Source organism: Aegilops tauschii, chromosome 1 (genome assembly GCF_002575655.3).
Source record: "Aegilops tauschii subsp. strangulata cultivar AL8/78 chromosome 1, Aet v6.0, whole genome shotgun sequence".
NCBI classification, from domain to species: domain Eukaryota; kingdom Viridiplantae; phylum Streptophyta; class Magnoliopsida; order Poales; family Poaceae; genus Aegilops; species Aegilops tauschii.
Window position 1 is genome coordinate 53,415,725 of NC_053035.3, and position 25,783 is coordinate 53,441,507.

Sequence of the window (25,783 nt, forward strand, 5' to 3'; positions counted from 1 at the left end):
GCCTCTTGCCATTCCTTGATGTGGTTAGCTACGTTCAGCATGATTTCATGTGGTGGAGCTATCATTTTGCCATCCCTCGCCTCGTTGCGTGCCAACCACAGTCCGTACGCCCCCTGAATCATGGCCGCCTTCTCCCCGTCCGAAGCTTCAGCAAGCCACCCGAGCAGCCAGCTCGCTAACACACTCTGAGAGTCGATCGGACTCGGTGGGATCGCCACCGAAACTCCCTTTTCCGAATGCAGAAGCTGCCAGAACCGTGCAGTGTGTTGGCACGACCAGAAGCGGTGCAGCACCGTCTCCTCCCGTCCACACGCGGCACAAAAAACACCGGGTTTAATTCTCCGTCGGTGAAGCTCAGCCCCCACTGCGAGGCCATTACGAATCAGTCTCCACATGTGTATCTTAGCCTTGGCTGGAGCAGATGTTTCCCATAGTGCCAAATACCCTCTATGTTTCAGAACCGAACTTGAACCCTCCGGCCGTCCGAACTTGGCATTGTTCAATGACATGCACAAGTGATATGCAGAACGGGCAGCAAAGTCGCCATTTTTTGTGTAGTTCCAAGCCGGATAGTCTTCAGTGCCCGGGCCCCCAATGGCGATTTGCTTAATGTCGTTCACATCATCGTCAGAGAACATGTTTTGCAATTTGTGTATATCCCAACTTCTGCCATCTGTAGTCAGAAGATGAGCAACCTTGGTCATACCTGGTACAAAAACTTGCCCCAAGGGGCGCATACTTCCTGCTCTAGGGATCCAATTCGCATGATGTATATTCACTGAAATACCATCCCCAATGCGCCATATAAGTCCCTCCCTCAGCAGATCCCTTCCATGTAAAATACTCCGGAAAGTATACGATGCAGACGAGGTTGCAGTTGCCGTCAAAATTGAGTCGCTGCTGAAATATCGTGCCTTAAGCACTCTAGCGCACAAGGATGATGGGACTTGCAGAATCCTCCACGCTTGCTTAGCAAGCAGCGCTTGATTGAAAGCCTCGGGGTCTCTAAAACCCATTCCATCGTCCTTCTTCGATGTACACATTTTCCGCCAAGAAATCCAGTGTACCTTACGCTCACCATTCGTTGCCGCCCACCAGAATTTTGAAGAGATCGAGGTCAGGTTCCGGCACATCTTCTTCGTAAGCTGAAAACAACTCATGGTGTGGTTAGGTACTGCTTGTAGTCCAGACTTGATCAATACTTCCCTCGCTGCTTTGGAGAGGCCTTGGCCCTTCCATCCGCCTACCTTTCCTTTCGAGCACTCTGTCACATATTTGAAAGTGCCCTCCTTGGACTGTCCAACCAGTGTTGGCAATCCCAGATACCGCTCGCTCAAAGCTTCGGACTGGACACCCAATGCATCTTTGAGTGCAGTTTTGTTTCCTTCCTGAAAGCCCTTCCCGAAGAAAATAGAGGACTTTTCTAGATTGACTCGTTGGCTCGATGCCTCCTCATATCTTAACAGAATATCTTTCAACATAACCATGTTATCATGCGATCCTTCGAGGAAAACAACACTTTCATCCGCGAACAAAAGGTGTGTAACTTGGGGGCCAGTGCTCCCAAACGACACTCCTCTGATGCTGCCCTCTTCTTGTGCTTTTTTAGTAGTGCCGAGAAGCCTTCCACACAGAAGAGAAAGAGGTATGGTGATAAGGGGTCACCCTGTCTAAGTCCACGGGAAGGTGAAAAACCCCGAGACAAACCACCATTGAGCTTTACACAAAAAGTAGCCGACCTCACACATCGCATGATCATATCAATCCAGCCCTGTGCAAAACCAAAGTGTTCCATCATCCGTTGGAGAAAAGCCCATTCAACTCTATCATATGCTTTCATCATGTCTAATTTCACAGCACAGAGCGGCTTCTTTCTCTTCCTCTTCCGAATCGCATGGACACACTCATAAGCCACAAGAACATTGTCCGTAATCAGACGTCCCGGAACAAATGCACTCTGCTCCTCAGAAATAAGAATAGGCAGGATAACTTTCAGTCTGTTAGCTAGAACTTTCGTTGCAATCTTGTATAGTACATTACAAAGGCTAATAGGCCTGAACTGTGAGAGGAGCTCTGGCGAGTTGCATTTTGGAATCATCACAATGATTGTTGCGTTAAAAGCCTCAGGCGCCCCTACACCATGCAAAAAATCCTTGACCGCCCGACAGACATCATCTCGAACTAACGACCAGTGTCGTTGATAAAAAAGGGCCGGTAGCCCATCCGGCCCCGGCGCTTTCGTCGGACCCATCTGAAAACGCTTTCTCAATCTCCTCGTCAAAAAAGGGAAAGAGTTGCCATGAAGTGATAGGGTGAAATTTTTTCTCTCTAGACACATAGAAAATTTTCAAAAAAAAATGGAGAAAACATTTTAAGTTGTGATGATATCGCACATGTAATCCCCATGGCAAAACAAATTTCAAAGAATCAAAACTTTTTGCCATGGAAAAAACAATTTTGAAAGAACAAACTTGCCGTGTTCTCAAACTAATTTGTAATGGCCATGACAAACTTCGGATGGACATGGCAAAAAGACACAATGAACCATGGCAAAAAATGCATTTAGTTGCCATGAAAAAAAAACATTTATAAACAATACTGATTTTAGTTGCCATGGCAAGTTTGCCATGTTTTTGAACATCTTAGGTTGCCATGTTTTTGAACATCATTAGTTCCATAGCAAGTTTGCCATGTTTTTGAACATCATTAGTTTGTCATGTTTTTTAACATTTTAAATGCCATGGCAAGTTTGCCATATTTTTAAACATATATAACTTTGCCATGGCAAGTTTGCAATGTTTTTGAACATGTTAATTAAAGAAGTTTGCCATGGCAAAAATGTTTAATTTTTTGCCATGGCAAAAATGTAGTACTTTTGCCGTGGGAAAAAAATAAAAATGTCATCGGTACACAAGTATATTTAAGATGCTACATAGTAAAATTTGCCATGTTCTATAAAATGTAAATTCACCATAATATTTAAATTGAAATTGCCATGGCAACTTAAAATAAAATTTGCAATGGCAACTTAAACTAAAATTTCATGTGAAATAAAAGTATTTTTGACATGGCAAAAATGGAGTTAAATTTGCCATGGCAAAAGTGAAGTAAAAATTTGCCTTGGCAAAAAATGGAGTTAAATTTGCCATGGAAAAAGTGAAATAAAAATTTGCCATGGCAAAAAATGGATTAATTTTGCCATGGCCAAAATGGAGTACTTTTGCCATGGAATAAATTGAAAAAATGGCATGGCTATACAAGTATACTTACCGTGCTATGTAAATTTGCCATCATATTTAAAACAAAATTGCCATGCTCTTTACAATAAATTTGCCATGGTAACTTAAAGTAATATTTGCCGTGTGAATAAAAGTATTTTTTCCATGGAAAGAATGGAGTAAACTTTGCCAAACAAGGGCTTGACAGAGGCTGTGTATGCTCTTAACATTCAGAAAAATACATAAAAAAAATCTGAAACCAATGCCACCGCTTGAATTGATTTGTAAAATACATACAAATACATAAAATACATAGAACATAATGTGACCATGAAAGTGATGTTCTAAAACATAATGCTAAACTATCTAGTAGAAGCCCAATTCTTGACCTCGCAATCAGCATGTGCCATGCATCATCTTTTTTTCTTGGCAATCTACAACAACAAAGAAACAAGATCAGTAACTTATGGTAGAGAAAAACCAGGTTGATAGAAACGTAAAATTTAAAGAAGCAACATATAAAGGTTGAAGGTCATGCGATAATTATTCCTATTACATATATTTAGTGGCATGTTCTAAACCATCAACACTTTTCCACCTTGTATATGAAATGAATGACCTGATACAATGTGCATTGTGTAGTATTGCACAAATAATACTAACAAAGAACTAAGAAGATAGCTTGATTATCACACCTCTTTACCGTACTAAAATTTAAAGCTACGTTGTTTGTTGAATTGCAAACATAAGAAACCATAGAGGAGAAAACAATTGAAACTTCAATATCCAGCCATAAAGAATGCTTACAGACCCTTTTCCATTTTTAGATGCACTATTTGCTCAACCAAATAGACAAGAAAACATGACAGATGCACAAATTGTACATTTACTAGTAGAAATAAAAACATATACAAAAAAAAGTAGTGGTGAAATTGAATGGAAAACATGTGCGTGCAGTTTGTTAGTTTGTCACCAAATAACAGAATGTTCACTTACAATATAGCATGTCTCATTTCTTGGTAAGATTGCAGAGAAACACAAATAACATCAATAAGCTCAAAAGCCAAATTTATTACATCTTTATAGGAAAAAAGGCTGCCAACTTGCTCTTATAAGAGTGTATCCATTTGTCATTATGTAGTCTTCGGATGGAAACAAGACGTGCCCTGCAGTACTCACAAGTAGAGGTTACAATTCATTGCATTTAGAATTGATTTACCTCCATATTCCACAGAATTAGTTCATACTCTGATGAACCAAACGCACTCATGCTAATTATTTTTAAGTTATACAATGTACTACAACCAAGGTGGAGTGAATTGATATATACTCCCTCCGTCCCATAATGTAAGATGCCTTTTGACACTACACTAGTGTGAAAAAACGTCTTACATTATGGGACGGAGGGAGTAATATGTAAGCGCTTGATCGTTGGTGAGATATGGGCATGGTCCTGATGCTGGCCTAGTCATTGTTTGGTAACTGCTACAGACTGCTAATCCCTAAGCTGAAGCGACCAAGCTATGAGGCATCATGCGCACGTAGCGACACCATGCGAGTGAGAGTGATGGACCCTACCGGCTAGCTGACTAGTCCATTGTGGCAACAACGGCGGCTAAACGGACAATGGTCGGCGACGGCAGGCAAGCAAACATCGGCAAGAGCAGCGGACAGCTTTAGTGTTCGCCCTACCCTAAATAAAATTTATCCTCCGCACACAACCATGGGCCTACATGTGTGGACAAACAACAATCATAGTTTCCCAATAGGTTGAAATTTCTCAATATTAAGGAATACCTGATTCAACAGATGACTGAATCTATTCTTTAAGTCTGTCATTTTCTCTAGACCCTTCTCCTGCATTACTGCAACTTTAGTAACCATAATAATGTATGCTTGAAGGAGCTGTATCAAAAACTACAGAATAGTACTCCATTGGACTAATCTACAGTAAGAGAACAAATGTTAGACTAGGGGAGTATGTATATAACTTGGATCATAAAAGTTACGAAAACTGATGCAATAATAAGTGTTCAACTAACATGAAATATCTCTTTGCAGCGAACCAGAGGGAATTGCTAGATAATTACTACTCTTTTTTCTCCAAGTCAGCCACCTCAATCTTGACTGCTGAAAGTCTGTCCTCGGCAGAATATATTAAAAAAAGGAAACTTCCAAATAGCATACTTATTTTCCACTAGTCATAGAACTTATGTGAACTGTATTTTTTAAGGAAAGCATAAGATGAAATCACCGCCATATTACAAGCACAAGTAGAATCTCCATTCTGTTCGTGAAGATACAGGTTCATCAGTAGGCAACCAGCCACACGTACCTCAAATTAAGTACTAACGCAGATCCCAGGGCCGATGGAGTGAACTGGAGGAAAGCAAACAGAGAGGGAAGAAAATAATCACCTTGGCGTAAAGGTTGCAGAAGCCCTTGACGAGGGTGAAGAACTTGGTGAAGCACTGCTGGAAGGCGTCCCTGAGGATGAAGAACAGGGTCGCTGGAGATGACGAACACGGACTAGCAGACGCAGATGGAGACGATGGAGCTGCAGATGGTCTTGCCGACGCCGCCCATGCCACCGACGAAGATCCACTCGAGGGTGTCCTGCTCCAGGTGGTTCCGCACCGTCGGGTCCGGCACGTCGCCGACCTGCACCATCGCCGCGGTCGACATCATGTCGCTCCTCCGATTCCGCGGGGTTGCCGTTCGGGGTGGGAGGGAAGGGTGGCGCCGGACTCATGAGGAAACCCTCGACGTCGGGATCGCGGAGCACGGTTGAGGCGGCCTGAGTGGGGAGGGAGGAGGGAAACCGGAGGAACCGGATCTGGCCTCGCACGATAGGATGAAGGTAGCGGTGGCGATGTGGGTACTTTATCGCTAGGATGTGTTTCTTTTTTCTTTTTCAACAAAGTGGTCAATAGTCGTGCGAAGTGGGAAGTGGCAAGTGGGGACTTTAATCCTAGCAACGCATCGATGTTTCGTTGGAGGGAATGCGTGGCTGTAGGGGGTTCTCGTTGTAGTGGATCTTGTGAAAGTTTGTTCTTATCCCCTAACTGGGGATCTTCTGACAATATTTTACTACCGGAAAAATGGGCTTTCCCGAATGTCCGTATCTTTACTGAAAGTGAAACACCGGGAGCTTGGCAAAGGCCACGTAAATTTACTTGCGCGTATGTGAGGATCATTATAATTATCATTGCAATATATTTTAGTGATATTTGAATGTATAAATATTAATATTTGAATTAGTAATATGTGAAGTAAACTAAAAATGTATATTATCTACGGATTTGCTAATTATCATCAAAGTTCTACTCCGGCCGATTTTCATGTGCCAAGATTTGTGTTTTTGTGCCGAACTAGCCTGGGTTGTCTCATGTTTACGTTGATGGTTGGCGAAGGTTTTCCGCAAACTAGCGTTGTATTTTTCGTGTCTTGGGATTTTTTGGGGTTTTCAAGTCAAGTGTTAAACCATACCTTTTCAATCAGGTGGCTACATATGTCGTCATGTTGTTTGAGCTCCGATGAGTAGTTAGAGAATGGGGGAAAATAGACAAAGGTGTTTCTCAATAGAAAATAATAGACAAATGTGGAAAAAATATATGCATTAAAAGTGTTGTAAATGTAGACGAAGAAACTACTCCCTCCGTCTCAGTTTACAAGTCCTACGCGTATACCTAGGTTGTCAATTTTATCACCATAATATAAACTATATAACACAAAAATTATACCGTTTGAAAATAGAACATCTGAAGTTTATATTGGTATATTTTTTGTAATATATGACTTGTATTAGGTTGGTCAAATTGACGACCTAGGGGTACACGCACGCCCTGTAAACTGAGAGAGAGGGAGTAGATAAAAGAGTGCATCATTCACGAGTGCCTTGTTTTGGGTTTTAATTCAAAAAATGGCACACCCATCGCATGCGAGCAACTGCACCTATTGCGACCCACATATAACTATATACATGTCACAATCACACGCAATTGTAAGGGTACACCGTGCTTGGAGAAAGGGCTGCATGGTCCCTAATGCGGTGTAACTACGGTAGAAGAGGGTTTGTTGGTCAGTTGCATGTCCATCACTAGACTCACAACTATAAGTATTGCAACTCAACTGCAACTGCATGACCACCAATATGATTACAACTAGGTTGGTAGGAGGTTGTTGCCTAGTTACATGTCTACCACTTGACATGCAACTGCAAGGGTTGCAACCCGGTTGTAACTGCATGTCCGCCAAGACGGCTGCAACTGGTTCGGCAGAGGGCGCTCTTGGCCAGTTGCATGTCCACACTTAGATTTGCAACTGTGAGTGTTTGTATCTGAGTGCAACTACATGGCCCATGGCTCCTGACGTGACTGCATCTAGGGGTGGGAGGAGGGGTTGCACCCAGTTGTATATCTATCATTACTTCATTAGACATACAACTGCAAGTGTTAGAACCCGACTACAAACTGCATGCTCCATGATATGTCTGTGATTGGGCAAGAAGGGGGTTACCGGTCAGTTGCATGCCCACCATTATGATGCAACTGCCAGCATTGCAAAACGAGTGCAACTAACCCACCATGCGGTTGCAACTAGGGGGTTGTTGGTCAGTTGCATGTCCATAAAAATGATTCTTATTTGTGCATTCTTTCATTTCCGTTTTTTGTCTTTTTATGTTGCCAACCAGATTTTTGTTCTAATTTTATTTTCTTCACTTACGTGTACAACACAAGACAACAAATACAATGAATAAAAAGCTAATCCTAAAAGTTCTAACAAAGCAATAACCACGAAACAATCGAACCCACTAAAGGCCCCACCCAACAAACATATGATGTCACCTTAGATGTGGCATAATATATCACTACTAATTATTTTTACACCTTATTATATATTGTATAATTGAAAATATTTATCGAATACAAGTAGCATAACATAGCAAAGATCTTTCCCAATGCATATTAAAGTGAGCCTTTTATGAGGTGGTATGTATGGTGAGGTCGGACACGAACCGGGACTAAAGGCCGCGGCCACGTGGAGCTCCACCTTTAGTCCCGATTGGTAACACCAACCAGGACTAAAGGAAATCTTATGATTTTTTTGATTTTTTTTATTTTCAAATTTCTGAATTATTTTAACCTCTAATCTCTAATCACCACCCCTCATCACTGCTCAATTTATCCTCTAATCTCTAATCACCCCTCATCATCTAACTTCCCAAACGGTCACCCATCCTCCCACTCCCCCAGCCTGAGCACGCTTAACTTCCGGGTTCTATTCTCCCTCGTTTCCAAGTCTGCACTTGTTGTTTTCTTGACAATAGTAAGATGTCAATCCTATTAACCCTCAGGAATTTAGCATGAGCATGAAGTGACACATTTCACTATTTGAGTTTGAAACTATTGTTTTAAAAAACAATAATTATTTAGTAACACTAATATTTCTTGAATAATTAGTTTGACCATTGTTTGACCACAGTTTGACCAGATTTGACCAAAATTCAAAAAAAACTGAAATAATTATTTAGTAACACTAATATTCTAGAATAATAGTTTGACCACAGTTTGACCAGATTTGACCATATTTTTTCCAAATATAAAATTTGAAACTATATTTTTTCTGTTACTAGTAAGTTTCCCACTAGTAAGTTTGAAATTTTTTGAATTTTTTTGCCTCTAGATCTTGAAAGCCCCGTACTTTTTTTCTGTTAGGTTTTTGAGGATTTTGAAAATGTTTAACGGGGTTCCCCCAATTAAATTCGGATGTAACTTTTCGAGTAGATGATTTTTCATATAAAAAACTTTTTAATCCGAGTTCGTATGCAAAAGTTATGCCCATTTTACAAATTCCAGAGAGATTTTGCAAATAAAGTCGAAATTCATATTTGTAAATTTTCCCAACAACTAGACCACATATCGCATGGGAAACTTATTTTATTTTATTTTTTTGACATTTCCATCATTTTCTTTTGTTTTTACGAAAACTGAAAAGGCGGTCCAGGGGGGATAGAGTTTGAAAATGGGACCTTTAGTACCGGTTCGTGCCATGAACAACCTTTAGTCCCGGTTGGTGCCACCAACCGGTACTAATGGGCATCGCACTCTTTAGTCCCGGTTCGTGGCACCAATCGGGACTAAAGGGCCCAGGTGAACCGGGACTAATGCCTTAGCCGCACGAACCGGGACCAATGCTCACATTAGTCCCGGTTCGTGACTGAACCGGGACTAATGTGAATATTGCCCTGTGACCAAAGCCCTGTTTTCTACTAGTGTTACGTCCCACTGTAAATTGTAAGACATATACTCCTTCAGTTTCTATGAATATGATATAATTTTTCATTTGTTAACCCCATGGAGAGTCCTCGAGCGACCGAACTTACTCATGCTACCCTTGAAAAATCTCACGTAGCATTTTTTTTGCGGGAACACTAACATTAGATAATGATATCCTGGGGTGACATGTATATATAGGATCTGGCATTAGGTGAGATCATAGGATCAACACCAAAATTTCATATTTAGACAATCCAAAAAATTCTGATATTTTTTCAACATACCTGCGAGGTATGTTTACAACTCTAAAAAACAGCTCCAAACTCGGTCTACAGTAAGAGATTCAAAAAAGACAAATTTGACTATGAATAGTGTCGGCTGGGGGTGAATAGTATTTGATACTATTCACATCTGATTTTGTCTTTTTTGGTTCTCTAAGTGTACTTTGAATTAGGACCTGAAATTTTTGAAGATTGTATATCAAACACAGATGTGTGTCTACAAAAAATTCAGAATTTTTGAACATGTTTTGAGTCTTCAAGAAATTGATCACATTGATCTCACCTAATGCCAGATCCTATACGAGTCTCCCACATGATATCCTCGCATGTTGCGCATGGCTTCTCGTATCCTAGACCCATACAACACCTCATAACCCCCCCCCCCCCCCCCCCCATGTCTCACACGATGCTACATCGCTGGAATTAGGGACGATAGATTAGGGATAGTTTGGGGGAGAAAGGGGTCTACGTTGTACCATGCACTTTGTTCAAACAGAAAAACCAGAGAGAGAAATTTATGTCCTACTTATGAGAACGAAGGGAGTAAATGCGGAACTCACATCGTTGTTATAGGTACTTTGTGAAAACACATCGGCACTTTATTCCTGAATAACACAATCATATCATACATCATATTCTCATGATATTATGAGAAGTTCCTAGAGACAGAAGTACCTAATAATTTAATTAGTGTGAGCGAGCTCTAATGACTGGCCCTTGTTTTTTTTTGGAATTTGATCATGTGTAGTGGCGAGAGTTGTGGTTGTAATGGTGGTAGGGATGTCCTCATGAGAATCGGTGTTATACATTGTCTTAAGTGTTGTGAATGCCTGCAATCTCTCGCTGGACATGAGCCCTACTAAATCCTAAGAGCCTTCATCTCTCTCTCTCTCTCTCTCTCTCTCTCTCTCCCTCCTTCTATCTGTCTACCTACCTATATATTTATTTTAGAGAAAAGACAGGGGCCCGACTTTACAAATTTTAGAGATCCATGCTGCTCTTTTGTTGTTGTCAAAATTTATCTTGTTTCATTCTTTTTTCTTGTTTCAAAGTATACCATCATTATTGTGTACCATCAAAAAAGATTAATGCACTTTTTTTTATCAGGTTTGCTGATACACAATGAAACATTATGATACACTTTGGAATGAGAGAAAATGGCTAATGTAACACTTTGAAGCAAGGCAAGATTTGAAAACAGTAGAAAAAAGTAGCACAAATTTCAAAGCAACCATGGACGGTGGATCCATGCACGTTGTCTAGTTTCATCTTGCAAGAGACAAGACTTAATTGAATCCTTGTTGCATCTTTTGAGTTCTTCCTCCTTCTCTCGGATGAACTAGCAATCCATTTCTCAATTTTGTGATTCATGTGCTCATGTATTCTCTCGTTTCCAGCGTCGACGCACATTGTTTCCAGAACCTTGGCATTTTCGGCGAAGAATTTGATGAGCCTGACTCCAAAGCAGTTCGTCTTCTCCTGCTGGAATTGCAGGCCGACTCTTCTTAAGCTCCTCCGCAAGCATTCGAACGAGCGGCCACGCAGATCAGAAGCCCCATCGTAGTTAACACCGTCATCCTCGTCTACGGCCACCATCGACTGTGATCTGCGACGCTTGGAACGACGGACGGACTCTTCGAACTGGGATGGGTATTTTCTTTTTAGGAAATCGAACCCGTAATAGATGCTCTTGTTAGTATCTTCATGCGCCGTGCTGAGCTTGATCTCGAGGTCGCGCAGCGACGGGCTGCAGCAGAGTAGGTTCGCGATCACCACCGCCGCCGTCTTGCCAGTAGGCGTGTACACTCCCACGAGCTCTAGGTGCTCGAGGCTGCGGAGCTCGGGCAGGAGCTTGGCTTTTCTTGTCTCGTTGGTGATGGCAATCTCCTCCAGATGGCGCACCCTCAACTTCATCTCCTTGGCGTGGATGAAACCTTGGACTGTTCCCCAGAAGCTCCGGCGGGCCGTGTGTGGGTCCCTATGTCGTTTGTAGCCGTGCTCAAGGAGAGTCAGTTCCGCCCGAGCCAACAGCGGCGGCGGCGGTTTCAGCGAGATATGTCGGACGACCCCTTGGTACCGGAAGTGGCGCAACATCGGCGCGTAGATCTCCATGGTGCCCTCCTCCTTCAAGGAGCACTTGTCAAGCACGAGTGCGGTGGCCGCCGGGAAGCTGAGAGAGCGGAGCTCGCCTTTTTCCGGCGGCGGTGGCGAGATACCTTCAGTGTTGTTCGACCGGCGTTCCTCCTCGAGGAGTATGGCCTCAAGATGGATGAAGGCTAGCAATGGCGCGGCGTCGACGATGCGCTGAAGTTCCTCAAAGGGAACATTGCAGTGTCGCATCCGCAACGACGACAACCGAGTGAAAAACGCGCCGGCGGCGGCCGGGGTGAGGCTGCTGCAGTTGGTGAGCTCCAGGACGCGGAGGGTCTCTGAGGGCAGGGAGCCGAGACCGAGCGGGTAGATCCCAAGCCCACGAATGTTGGCGCTGGCCTCATACTTGCTTCTCTCGAAGTACATGGGCTTCCCGTCGACGGAGTCCACCGCGGCGATCCGGAGCTCCTCAACGCTGCGCGCCGCCGGGTGGGAGAGCAAGCCGGCGAGCACGTCGTGGTGTTTGTAGTCCATGTCGCGGTGCAGGAAATCGTGGATCTTGCTGGCGCCGTTGGCCTCCACGCGGATGGTGAGCGCCCTGATGGGACTCTCGCCGTCGGCTTCAGCCGCCTTGTGGGCGGCGTCGAGCGCCTCGTGGGCGGCGGAGACGAAGGCGTCGCGCCTGGCGTAGAAGTGACGGCGGGCTTCGTCGCTGTAGAGGGCGTGGGGGTCGTCGTCCTTGTCCTCGTAGGCGCGCCCCACGAGGTTGAGGGTGCTGCCGGAGCGCCAGACGCCGCAGGAGAGCCAGAGCGGGCGCCACCGCCTCGAGAGCGCGGTGGTGAGCGCGCCCTCCCTGACGGGGAGGAAGCGGAGGACAAGGCGCAGGAGGTGGTCGCTGAGGCCGGAGAGACGGTCGTTGCCGCCGGAGGCCATCGTCGACGAGCCGCGAATCAAGCGATCTGCTTGTATTGTATCTCGATGGATCGATTCTGTGGAGGGGTCCGACCAATTGGGACCTAGATTTATTTGAGCTGGCTTGCGTCGCCGGGCGTGGTACGAGTTCGACTCAGACAGCGTGTTTGGCAATATTTGGGAGGGGAAATGGGAGTTTAGAATAGGGAGTTGTATTGAGATTAGACATGGGATGAGTTGTTTTATTCCCAATCCTCTGTTTGGCACACGATAGAAATTATGTGTGATAATTAAGGACAAATTGTATTCCCTTGTTTGGTTCATGGGAATTGACGAGGGACTTTACAAAGAAAGTCAAAATAAGTTATGATGAACGGTTAAGATTGACTCACTAAAACAATTCCCTTCCAACTCCAACCCCCTTCTGTGTTAATAAAACGGTGGGCGTTGGAGTCTCAAGTCCCATGACTATTCCCTTATAAATTCTCAATCCCTTCAATCAAACAATATATTTAAAGTCTTGTACCCCTTCAATTTCCATTTCCTAGCTCTAATTACCCCCAACCAAACATGCTGAGAGTGGAAGTCGAGTCCAGCTGCTCTACCATTAATCAGGGTGGACGACACTGGCCCGCTCGTGGCCCGCTCGGTCCCGACCAGCTCGGTCCTGGCCCGCTCAGAAAATTAGCCGGTCTGGTCCCTGAAATATGGACCGAAAATTCTTCGGTCCGGTCCGATTAAAGCCCGGTCCGCTCGGTCGGACCGAAGAAGACCGAGAGAAAAGGGGCGATTCGATAATCATGGCGCAATCACGCGATAATTCGTTGCTACACCTACATGGAAATAACTGCCCAGGATTCTTCAATTGATTCTCCCCTTATTTGCTCCTTCCGTAAAAGTAGTTACCCTAGCTAGCACGGTCGTATCAAACTATCAATCCCACGACTAACTCCACGATCTTTGTTTCCTTTTATTCGCAACTAACGAGAGAAACAACTACGATCCGATAATTATGGGGCCATCCCACAATTAACTCCACGACCAATTTTATCCACTCATCCACGGCAAGGCCAGACATGAATAATCGTGGGCACATGCACGCGATAGACTGCTTGCATGCAATAGAGAAAACCGCTAGAGATAAACATGCACACGTTCATGGCTAACATCACTTCCAACAGCACGTCGTCTACCTCTCGCCGCCGGCTCTCGCACACAGACGCCTCCTCGCCACAGCACCTGCGCACGTCGCCCACCTCGCATCTGCGCCCGCGCAAGTCGTCGACGGTGATGGTTGGTCGGTCCACTCGGTCCGGCCCGAGCTTCACCGCCGCCGGTCCGGTCCCTGGAAACAGAACCGTGAGGCTGGTCGGTCCGGTCCGGTCCGGACCGCCGCCGGCCGGTCCAAATGGCAGCTCGGTGAGGGACCGGACCGGCCCGGACCGTGTCCACCCTGAACCATTAAGTCCTAATCCATAATTCCATGCTTGAATCAATATTTTCATCGGAAATACGCTTGAATGAACTAATTGATCATCTAGTAATTATGAACTTAGATCGATGGGGCTCACAATCTGAGGACGTTATCATTTCTCTGTTAATGTGTCTATCATTTGTCTGCTATTTTTTGGAAGAATGGTCTGCGAAAGTGTCGACCTGTCTCGAACTTTTTGTTCCGTCAGAAAAAAAACATACCTCAACTTCTCAAAGCTAACGTGGTAATCAACTCATGTGTATAGGAGGTGAGTTAGAGCATCACAAAGCTCTCCCACGGCCGGCCAAAAAAACTGAGCACTCCACTGGTCTGCTCCACTAATAGAAAAAGGGGCTTTCGTTCGGGCCTGGCCAGCCCATTAGTCCCGGTTCTGCCACGAACCGGGACCAATGGAGGCATTTGTCCCGGTTCGTGAGCCCAGGGGGCCGGCCAGGGCCTCGTGGGCATTGGTCCCGTTTCGTCTGGACCCATTTGTCCCGGCTCTTGGCACGAACCGGGACCAATGAGCCTCGCTCCTGGCCCACAACCATTGGTCCCGGTTCGTGGCAGGAACTGGGACAGAAGGATGGCCTTTAGTCCCAGTTCCAGCCACGAACCGGGACAAATGAGTTGCCTATATATACCCCATCGCCGGCGAGCAGAGAACTCCACAGTGCTCTGTTTTTTACTGGCCTGCGAGGAAGGGCATTTGGGTGCTCTAGCTCACCTCTTATGCATGTGAGGTGTTCGATGAAATGCCCGAGCCACACTAGTTAAGCTTTCTCCTCTCGAAGCTCGACCTCCGAGCTCCATTTTTTCCGAGATTTGTCTAGATTTAGCGGTCCGTCACGCCCCGTCCTCATCTTCACTGCCGTCGATCGCCCGCGCCGATCTCGTCGCCGGCACCACCGTGGTGAGCCTCTTGTTCTTATCTTCTTTCTGAAAAAAAAATCTTACTTTAGATATATACTTGTCTAATTTTCTTACTTTTGACACACATAATTATATATAATGCACGCAGATGAACCGACAATGGATGTACGGTGACAGACACACCTCTGAGTACATTAAGGGCGTGCATAATTTTCTCGAAGTGGCTGAGGCGAACAAGCAGAATGGTTTTATGTGTTGTCCATGCCCTAATTGTGGGAATACGAGGTCTTACTCTGACAAAAAAATCCTTCACACCCACCTGCTTTATAAGGGTTTCATGCCACACTATAATGTTTGGATGAAGCATGGAGAAATAGGGGTTATGATGGAAGACAGCGAAGAAGAAGAGGACGATGACAACTATGTGCCCCCTGAATACAGTGATGCTGCAACGGGGGAAGCTGAAGATCAAGAGGAAGCTGAAGATCCAGAGGAACCAGACGATGTGCCCGATGATGATCTCCGCCGGGTCATTGTTGATGCAAGGGAAAAGTGCGAAAGTGAAAAGGAGAAGCTGAAGTTCGATCGCATGTTAGAGGATCACAAAAAAGGGTTGTACCCCAATTGCGAAGATGGCAACACAAAGCTCGGTACCGTACTGGAATTGCTGCAGTGGAAGTCAGAGAATGATGTGCCTGACAAAGGATTTGAGAAGCTACTAAAAATATTGAAGAAGAAGCTTCCAAAGGATAACGAATTGCCCGACAGTATGTACACAGCAAAGAAGGTCATATGCCCTCTAGGATTGGAGGTGGAGAAGATACATGCATGCCCTAATGACTGCATCCTCTACCGCGGTGCGTACAAGGATTTGAACGCATGCCCGGTATGCGGTGCATTGCGGTATAAGATCAGACGAGATGACCCTAGTGATGTTGAGGGCGAGCCCCGCAGGAAGAGGGTTCCTGCGAAGGTGATGTGGTATGCTCCTATAGTACCACGGTTGAAACGATTGTTTGGAAACAAAGAGCATGCCAAGTTGATGCGAAGGCACAGTGAGGACCGTAAGAACGACGGGAAGTTGAGAACACCTGCTGACGGGTCGCAGTGGAGAAAAATCAAGAGAAAGTTCTGGGCTGAGTTTGCAAGTGACCCAAGGAACGTATGGTTTGCTTTAAGCGCGGATGGCATTAATCCTTTTGGGGAGTAGAGCAGCAATCATAGCACCTGGCCCGTGACTCTATGTATGTATAACCTTCCTCCTTGGATGTGCATGAAGCGGAAGTTCATTATGATGCCAATTCTCATCCAAGGCCCTAAGCAACCTGGCAACGACATTGATGTGTACCTAAGGCCATTAGTTGAAGAACTCTTACAGCTGTGGAATGGAACAGGTGTACGTGTGTGGGATGAGCACATGGGGGAAGAATTTGACCTAAAGGCGTTGCTGTTCGTGACCATCAATGATTGGCCCGCTCTCAGTAACCTTTCAGGACAGACAAATAAGGGATACCATGCATGCCCTGTTTAGATGACACCGAAAGTGTATACCTGGACAAATGCAGGAAGAATGTGTACCTGGGCCATCGTCGATTTCTCCCGACCAACCATCAATGTCGAAAGAAAGGCAAGCATTTCAAAGGCGAGGCAGATCACCGGAAGAAGCCCGCCATGCGTACCGGTGATCACGTACTTGCTATGGTCTCTAATTTACACGTAATATTTGGAAAGGGTCCCGGCGGACTAGCTGTTCCGAATGACGCTGAGGGACGCGCACCCATGTGGAAGAAGAAATCTATATTTTGGGACCTACCCTACTGGAAAGAGCTAGAGGTACGCTCTTCAATCGACATGATGCACGTGACGAAGATCCTTTGCGTGAACCTGTTAGGCTTCTTGGGCGTGTATGGGAAGATAAAAGATACACCTGAGGCACGGGAGGACCTGCAACATTTGCACAAAAAGACGGCATGCCTCCAAAGCAGTATGAAGGTCTTGCCAGCTACGCTCTTACCAAAGAAGAGAAGGAAATCTTTTTTGAATGCCTGCTCAGTATGAAGGTCCCAACTGGCTTCTCGTCGAATATAAATGAAGTAATAAATATTCCAGAGAAAAAGTTCCAGAACCTAAAGTCTCATGACTGCCACGTGATTATGACGCAACTGCTTCCGGTTGCATTGAGGGGGCTTCTACCGGAAAACGTCCGATTAGCCATTGTGAAGTTATGTGCATTCCTTAATGCAATCTCTTAGAAGGTGATCGATCCAGAAATCATACCAAGGCTAAGGAGTGATGTGGCACAATGTCTTGTCAGTTTCGAGCTGGTGTTCCCACCATCCTTCTTCAATATCATGACGCACGTCCTAGTTCATCTAGTCGACGAGATTGTCATTCTGGGCCCCGTATTTCTACACAATATGTTCCCCTTTGAGAGGTTCATGGGAGTCCTAAAGAAATATGTCCGTAACCGTGCTAGGCCAGAAGGAAGCATCTCCATGGGCCATCAAACAGAGGATGTCATTGGGTTTTGTGTTGACTTCATTCCTGGCCTTAAGAAGATAGGTCTCCCTAAATCGCGGTATGATGGGAGACTGACTGGAAAAGGCACACTAGGAGCGGACTCAATAATATGCAGGGACGGGCATTCTTGGTCTCAAGCACACTACACAGTTCTACAGAACTCTACCTTGGTGACCCCGTATGTCGATGAACACAAGAACAGTCTGCGCTCCAAACACCCGGAGCAGTGTGACGACTAGATTACATGTGAACACATCAGGACTTTCAGCAGTTGGTTGGAAACACGTCTCAAAGGTGATAACACTGTTTGTGATGAGCTGTACTCGTTGTCCAGGGGACCATCTTCGATTGTATTGACTTACAAAGGAGACGAGATAAATGGGAATACATTTTACACGATCGCCCAAGATCAAAAGAGCACCAACCAAAATAGCGGTGTCCGCTTTGATGCAGCAACCGAGAGGGGAAAGGACACATATTATGGTTACATAATGGACATATGGGAACTTGACTACGGACATGATTTTAAGGTCCCTTTGTTTAAGTGAAAATGGGTCAATCTGTCAGGAGGCGGGGTACATGTAGACCCACAGTACGGAATGACAACAGTGGATCTGAACAATCTTGGGTACACTGACAAACCGTTCGTCCTAGCCAATGATGTGGCACAGTTTATCTATGTGAAGGACATGTCTACCAAACCGAGAAAAAGAAAAGATAAGGAAGCGAATACATCATACGATGAGCTAAAGCGCCACATAGTTCTTTCAGGAAAAAGGGACATCGTGGGAGTGGAGGGCAAGACAGACATGTCTGAAGATTATGAAAAGTTTCATGAAATTCCTTTCTTCAAAGTCAAGGCTGACCCAAGCATCCTGATAAAGGATGAAGATTATCCATGGTTATGGCGCAATAAGCAATTCACACAAGCGAAAAAAAGTGAAGACTTTCTCTCCACAACTATTATGATGATACCATGCCAACTTTCAACCTTTTCGTGGTTCATTTGAAATGCCTGTTGTAACAGATGAGTTTCCTTATGAAATCCTGATACTTTGAAACAGATTGTCCGTTTTGTACACGAAGTGCATCCAGTTTTTGCCGTAACCCTCTCTACTTTCTTGCACATGCTATGTGGGTGAAATGATGATACCATGCCAACTTTCAACCTTTTAAGAGTTCATTTGTAGTGTTTTTCAATTTCATGGTCTTATAGCTCAAAATAATCAGTAAATGCATGGAAAATAACAAATGAAGTCAGAAATGGTTGAAAATTGATGATGTGGCTTTGAATGGTGCATTTTGAACACAGAAAAACTATGGAGTTCAAATAAGTTCTAAAAAATGAAATCCCTTTGTAACAGACGAGTTTCCGTATGAAATCCTGATACTTTGAAAGAGATTGTCCGTTTTGTACACGAAGTGCATCTAGTTTTTGTCGTAACCCTCTCTACTTTCTTGCACATGCTATGTGGGTGAAATGATGATACCATGCCAACTTTCAACTTTTCAGAGTTCATTTGTAGTGCTTTTCAATTTCAGGGTCTTATAGCTCAAAATAATCAGTAAATGCATGGAAAATAACAAATATCATAAAATAAAATAAATAAGTAATTAGAAACAAAATAAAATAAACTTTAATAAAATATATAAGTAGAAACAAAATAAAATAAACTTTAATAACATAAATAAACTTTATGAAACTAAAATTATCAACGTATTTTCTGTTCAAAACATTATAAGCAACCTCTAGTATTATTGAAACTAAAATTATATAAAATTGATGCAACTAAAATTATCAAAGTTTTTTCTGTTCAAAATCATTTAAAGCAAAAAGAATTTTCATAAAGAACTTTTTTTGTTAGAAACTTTAATAGCAAAAATAATTATCATAAAATAGAATAAATAAGTAATTAGAAACAAAATAAAATAAAATAAATAAGTATTTTGTTGTAAGTAGAAACAAAATAAAATAAATAAAGCAAGAAAAGAAATAAACTGGGAAAAATAAAAAAAGCAACCTACTGGGCCACCACGGCCTGAATACGACTAGAAACCCACCCATGGGCCAGGATTCAGGCCCGTAGAAGGCCCAATATAGATACAGTGTGTTTAGGACCGAAAGCCTGCATTTGAGAGAAGCTCGAGAAGGCAGCAGGAGTGGGGCTTATAAACCACTCTCGAGCTCCCTCAGCTAGCGAGGTGGGACTAAACTTTCGTGCCGCGATGCGGGCAGCACAAGGCCTTTAGTCCCGGTTGGTGCCACCAACCGGTACTAAAGGCATACATTGGTACCGGTTCATGCCAACAACCGGTACCAATGCGCACCCTTTAGTCCCGGTTTGTGCCACCAACCGGGACCAAAGGTCTCTGCTTCCCGCCCTTTGGGCTGCTGAAAAGCGACCTTTGGTCCCGGTTGGTTGCTCCAACCGGGACTAAAGGGGTGCTTTGGTCCCGGTTGCTGCCACGAACCGGGACTAAAGGTCTGTCTATATATATAAGCCACGCTTGTAAAATTTTCGGTTCAGTTCTTTTTCACACTGCCCCGACGGCGTCGCCGCGTGCTCCCCTGCCCCGACGGCGTCGCCGCGCGCTCCCCTGCCCCGACGCCGTCGCCGCGTGCGCCCCTGCCCCGACACCGTCGCCGCACCGCCCCGCGTCGTCCCCGCCCCGGTCCGCGCCGCCCCGCGTCGTCACCGCCCCAGTCCGCGCCGCCCCTGCCCCGACGCCGCCCCCAGTGAGCCCCGGCCCCCGCGCCCCTGTCCTGCCCCCCGCTGCCACCGTAAAAAATATATGATTAGATGATTTTTTTTCCATAGATGTGATTTTTTTGTTCATATATCATATGATGTTTTTATATTGTTCATAGATGATTGATCATATTTGTTCATATGTATGCAAGCGAAGTCGTTGTAGTTAGTTGTACTATTTAGGGTTAGGGTCGTCGAGGAAAGAAATTAAGGAAAGAAGAAAAGAGGAAGAAAAGAGGAAGAAGGAAGAAGAAGAAAAATAAGAAGAGGACGAAGAGGAAGAGGAGAAGGAGAAGGAATAGAGGAGAAGAAAAAAATAGATTAAAATCTATTTTTTCTTCTTCTCCTCTATTCCTTCTTCTTCTCCTTTTTTTTTCTTCTTCTCCTCGGACATTGGTGACCAGGGGGGAGAGGAAAAGGGAAAATAAGAAGAGGAAAAGGAGAAGAAGAAGGAGAAGAAGAGGAGAGGAAGAAGTGGAGAAATAAATAAGAAGAGGAAAAAAGAAGAAGAAAAAGAGGAGAAGAAGAAAGTAATAGAGGAGAGCCTCTATTCCTTTCTTCTTCTCCTCTTTTTTCCTCTTCTTTTTTTCTTCGATCTTCTCCTCTATTCCTTTCTTCTTCTCCTCTTTTTCTTCTTCTTCTTCCTCTTTTTATTTTTATCGGGTATCTCGTTGTCGATATACCCCCTTCCCGATAACTTCGACATGAGGGGGGCGGGGGGGGGGGGGGGGTCGATAAATAATAGAAGTAGTTAAACAAGTTTATTTTTAGTAAGTACTACTTTATTTTATTTATAGTAAGTGCTTAGTAGTTGAACTAGTTGATTTAATAAAACTACTTTATTTTACTATATATAGAAGTAGTTTATTTTTAGTAAGTACTACTTTATTTTATTTATAGTAAGTGCTTAATTAGTAGTTGAACTAGTTGATTTAATAAAACTACTTTATTTAACTATATATAGAAGTAGTTTATTTTTAGTAAGTACTACTTTATTTTATTTATAGTAAGTGCTTAATTAGTAGTTGAACTAGTTGATTTAATAAAACTACTTTATTTTACTATAGAAGTAGTTTATTTTTAGCAAGAAAATTAATAGAACTAGTTTATTTTTTTAGTTCAAGCAATTATTCCCGCATCGACGTCGACGATGCCTATCCCGCATCCTCGTCGTCGACTCGGCGGAGGAGGCCAGCTTGATCAGAGGGGCCATGTCCGGGACTGGGCTCCGCCGGGCTGGTATTGGGAGGTGCTACCTTCCGGGGGGCGTAGGTTGGTGAGGAGCCAGCCCGTCGTTGACCCGATCCTTGTTTGGTGCCGGTCGCGTGGGCCAGTGACGGTGCCTAGGCTTCCGGACACCGCGGAGGTGGTACGTCACCGTGTCAGCGAGGAGGACGAGCACGTCCGTCGCTACATGGTTGCGTTGGAGGGCAGGTTCGACAATACCTGGCAGGTTCTTCAGGGATCTCACTGGAGCTATGATCCTGTGATGGTTCCTTCCCTTTGGGTGTCCACCGCCCGCGCCGATACCCGTCGGGCGCTACGGTTCTAGCTGTACTAGCGATGCTATATATATGTATGATAGTATTCGAGGTGTATTATGTTGGAAATATGCCATAGAGGCAATAATAAAATGGTTATTATTATATTTCCTTGTTCATGATAATTGTCTATTGTTCATGCTATAATTGTGTTATCCGGAAATCGTAATACATGTGTGAACACATAGACCATAACATGTCCCTAGTGAGCCTCTAGTTGACTAGCTCGTTGATCAATAGATGGTTACGGTTTCCTGACCATGGACATTGGATGTCATTGATAACGGGATCACATCATTAGGAGAATGATGTGATGGACAAGGCCCAATCCTAAGCATAGCACTAGATCGTGTAGTTCGTTTGCTGAAGCTTTTCTAATGTCAAGTATCATTTCCTTAGACCATGAGATCGTGCAACTCCCGGATACCGTAGGAATGCTTTGGGTGTATCAAACGTCATAACGTAACTGGGTGGCTATAAAGGTGCACTACAGGTATCTCCGAAAGTGTCTGTTGGGTTGGCTCGGATCGAGACTGGGATTTGTCACTCCGTATGACGGAGAGGTATCTCTGGGCCCACTCGGTATTGCATCATCATAATGAGCTCAATGTGACTAAGTAGTTAGTCACGGGATCATGCATTACGGAACGAGTAAAGTGACTTGCCGGTAACGAGATTGAACGAGGTATTGGGATACCGACGATCGAATCTCGGGCAAGTAAAGTATCGATTGACAAAGGGAATTGTATACGAGATTGCTTGAATCCTCGACATCGTGGTTCATCCGATGAGATCATCGTGGAACATGTGGGAGCCAACATGGGTATCCAGATCCCGTTGTTGGTTATTGGCTAGAGAGGTGTCTCGGTCATGTCTGCATGATTCCCAAACCCGTAGGGTCTACACACTTAGGGTTCGATGACGCTAGGGTTATAAGGAAGGTTTGTATGTGATTACCGAATGTTATTTGGAGTCCCGGATAAGATCTCGGACGTCACGAGGAGTTCCGGAATGGTCCGGAGGTAAAGATTTATATAAGGGAAGTCACCATACGGTCACCGGAAATATTCGGGGGTATACCGGTATTGTACCGGGACCACCGGAGAGGTTCCGGGGGTCCACCGGGAGGGTCCACCTGCCCCGGAGGGCCTTATGGGCTGTAGGTGGAAGGGAACCAGCCCTTAGTGGGCTGGGCGCCAACCCCCCTAGGGCCCATGCGCCTAGAGTTTGGGGGGAACCCTAAAGGGGGGCGCCCCCCTTGCTTGGGGGGCAAGCTCCCTCCCCCCTTGGCCGCCGCCCCCCCTCTAGATCTCATCTAGAGGGGCAGGCCCCCTTCCCCCTTCTCCCTACAAATAGAGGGGTGAGGGGAGGGCTGCAGCACCACATCCAAGGCGCAGCCCCTCCCCTCCCCAACACCTCTCCTCCTCCGCGTGTGCTTGGTGAAGCCCTGCCGGAGAACTGTCACTCCACCACCACCACGCCGTCGTGCTGCTGTTGGAGCCTTCTTCCTCAACCTCTCCCTCCTCCTTGCTGGATCAAGGCGTGGGAGACGTCACCGCTCCGTACGTGTGTTGAACACGGAGGTGCCGTCCGTTCGGCGCTTGCATCATCGGTGATTTGGATCACGACGAGTACGACTCCATCAACCCCGTTCTCTTGAACGCTTCCGCCCGCGATCTACAAGGGTATGTAGATGCACTCCTCCCCTCTCGTTGCTAGTAAACTCCATAGATTGATCTTGGTGATCCACCGACTGACATGCACTAGTTGCATAAGGTGGCTAGCGGGGGTCTGTCTCTCCCACTTTAGTCGGATCGGATTCGATGAAAAGGGTCCTTATGAAGGGTAAATAGAAATTGGCATATCACGTTGTGGTTTTGGCGTAGGTAAGAATCGTTCTTGCTAGAAACCTATAGCAGCCACGTAAAAGTTTGCAACAACAATTAGAGGACGTCTAACTTGTTTTTGCAGCAAGTGTCATGTGATGTGATATGGCCAGAAGGATGTGATGAATGATATATGTGATGTATGAGATTGATCATGTTCTTGTAATAGGAATCACGACTTGCATGTCGATGAGTATGACAACCGGCAGGAGCCATAGGAGTTGTCTTAATTTATTTATGACCTGCGTGTCAACTGGAACGTCATGTAATTACTTTACTTTATTGCTAACCGTTAGCCATAGTAGTAGAAGTAATAGTTGGCGAGACAACTTCATGAAGACACGATGATGGAAATCATGATGATGGAGATCATGGTGTCATGCCGGTGACGATGATGAACATGGCGCCCCGAAGATGGAGATCAAAAGGAGCAAAATGATATTAGCCATATCATGTCACTATTTGATTGCATGTGATGTTTATCATGTTTTACATCTTATTTGCTTAGAACGACGGTAGCATAAATAAGATGATCCCTCGCTAAAATTTCAAGAAAGTGTTCCCCCTAACTGTGCACCGTTGCGAAGGTTCGTTGTTCCGAAGCACCACGTGATGATCGGGTGTGATAGGTTCTAACGTTCGCATACAATGGGTGTAAGCCAGATTTACACACGCAATACACTTAGGTTGACTTGACGAGCCTAGCATGTACAGACATGGCCTCGGAACACAAGAGACCGAAAGGTCGAACATGAGTCGTATATCAGATACGATCAACATGAAGATGTTCACCGATGATGACTAGTCCGTCTCACGTGATGATCGGACACGGCCTAGTTGACTCGGATCATGTATCACTTAGATGACTAGAGGGATGTCTGTCTGAGTGGGAGTTCGTTAATAATTTGATTAGATGAACTTAATTATCATGAACTTAGTCTAAAAACCTTTACAATATGTCTTGTAGATCAAATGGCCCACGCTAATGTTGCCCTCAACTTCAACGCATTCCTAGAGAAAACCAAGCTGAAAGACAACGGTAGCTACTACACGGACTGGGTCCGTAACCTGAGGATTATCCTCATAGCTGCCAAGAAATCATATGTCCTTGAAGCACTGCTAGGTGATGCACCTGTTTTCCCAGCAACTCAAGACGTTCTGAACGCCTGACAGGCACGTAGTGATGATTACTCCCTGGTTCAGGCATGCTTTACAGCTTAGAACCGGGGCTCCAAAAGCGTTTCGAGCAGCACGGAGCATATGAGATGTTCCAAGAGCTGAAAATGGTTTCCAAGCTCATGCCCGGGTCGAGAGATATGAAGTATCCGACAAGTTCTACAGTTGTAAGATGGAGGAGAATAGTTCCGTCAGCGAACACATACTGAAAATGTCTGGGTTGCACAACCGCTTGTCTCAGCTGGGAGTTAATCTCCCGGATGACGCGGTCGTTGACAGAATCCTTCAGTCGCTCCCACCTAGCTACAAGAGCTTTGTGATGAACTTCAATATGCAGGGGATGGAAAAGAACATTCCTGAGGTATATTCAATGCTAAAATCAGCGGAGGTGGAGATAAAAAAGGAATATCAAGTGTTGATGGTGAATAAAACCACTAAGTTCAAGAAAGGCAAGAGTAAGAAGAACTTCAAGAAAGACAGCAAGGGAGTTGCCGCGCCTGGTAAGCAAGCTACCGGGAAGAAGACAAAGAATGGACCCAAGCCTGAGACTGAGTGCTTTTATTGCAAGGGAAACGGTCACTGGAAGCGGAACTGCCCCAAGTACTTAGCGGATAAGAAGGCCGGCAATACCAAAGGTATATGTGATATACATGTTATTGATGTGTACCTAACCAGCGCTCGTAGTAGCTCATGGGTATTTGATACCGGTGCGGTTGCTCATATTTGTAACTCAAAGCAGGAGCTGCGGAATAAGCGGAGACTGGCAAAGGACGAGGTGACGAT

General features: G+C 44.9%; 1 long non-coding RNA gene across 2 annotated transcripts; it reads right to left on the reverse strand.

The window, feature by feature from the left end:
- Positions 1-3,472: 3,472 nt before the first annotated feature.
- On the reverse strand, positions 3,473-5,277 carry LOC120972616 (uncharacterized). Of its 2 annotated transcripts, none has more exons than XR_012201627.1 (2): positions 5,016-5,277; positions 3,473-3,652 (listed from the first exon to the last, which is right to left on the reverse strand). It is a non-coding gene; the product is annotated as an uncharacterized lncRNA (long non-coding RNA). The 2 variants fall into 2 exon arrangements; XR_005766935.3 differs by lacking the exon at positions 5,016-5,277 and adding an exon at positions 4,295-4,510.
- Between the last annotated feature and the right edge of the window lie 20,506 nt (positions 5,278-25,783).